This window comes from Charadrius vociferus, unplaced genomic scaffold, assembly GCF_000708025.1.
Source record: "Charadrius vociferus isolate BGI_N301 unplaced genomic scaffold, ASM70802v2 scaffold187, whole genome shotgun sequence".
NCBI lineage: Eukaryota > Metazoa > Chordata > Aves > Charadriiformes > Charadriidae > Charadrius > Charadrius vociferus.
The window spans coordinates 1,813,425-1,814,614 of NW_009649180.1; positions in this window are offsets into that span (position 1 = coordinate 1,813,425).

Consider the following 1,190-nt stretch of genomic DNA (forward strand, 5'->3'; position numbering starts at 1 on the left):
GGGCCGCCCGGCGGAGGAGGGCGGTAGCGGCCGTGCCCGGCGTTCCGCGGGGCGGGAGGGTGAAGCCTGCTGAGGGGCCGCGGAGGCCTTGGGGGTCCATTCTTCTGAGGGAGCGGAGCTGGGCAGTGACAGAAAGGGCCAGGGGAGCTCAGCGCCGCCCGGGGTGAGGGCGGTGGGGCAGAGGGCGCCACAGGTACCGGCTCCGCAGCGGCCCGGTGGCGGCCACGCCCAAGGAGCGCTTCTCCTGAGGAGAGTTAAGTATAGAGACGTCTTTCCCTGCGTTGGGATGGGAGGCCGAAGTGCGGCTCTGGGCAGTGCTCACGCGAGGATCCGTGCTCAGGGCTACTGCCCTTCCCGAGAAACTGCTCATCTTCCTGCCGGTGCCCACCTGCCTCCAGCCACCGACTTGTGAAGTCTCCCACCTAGGGACAGCCACGGAGACCAGCTCTGCAGCCAGCTACGGTGGCTCCGCTGGCGTTTGCCCAGAGAGCATGTGTCCAAGGTTGTCCTTGCCCCTCAGGGCCCCCAAGGTCCCTTTCCCACAACCACCAGCCCTTGCGGAGCACTGGAGTGGTGGCATGCTGCCCGGCATCCCTCCACAGGGGTGCTCACCTTCGCTCTCACGCTTCCCACAACTCTTTGAAACTCTGAACACGTTACACACCTAACAAACACTCCTGTTGCTGCCCCAAAACCTACAGACATACAGCAACATCCAGTAACGCAGCTGTCCCATAGCTGATCTGGCAGGTCGTACTCTGCCTAACGAGGTTTGCTACCTGTCAGTCTCCAGTCGCCTAAGCTTCATGCACCAGAAGACCCACACACACACCCCGCAGCAGAAGACAGCATATCTCAGGGTAAAAGAAGCAATAACCCTCAGAAAGCTTTCTTAAGTAGTGCTGTCCTGATCATAAATAGGACCTCTTGGAGAAAACAGCCAAAACGAGTGTTGTGCAGCAGTCACTGCACAGCTCTGCAGCAGGAAGCACTGAGTCATCGGTGCAGCCCATCGCTAGGCCGAGCAACTGCAGGGGAGGCATTTCTGGAACTCATAGTTCTCCCCTGCTCACTTGGAGGAATTTTGATCATGTCATAATCAAGAAAGTAAAAATTATTTACAAATACAAATTGCATTCGCACAGTATGGAATATATATATTATCATCCAACGCTACCAATTTGCCAGAA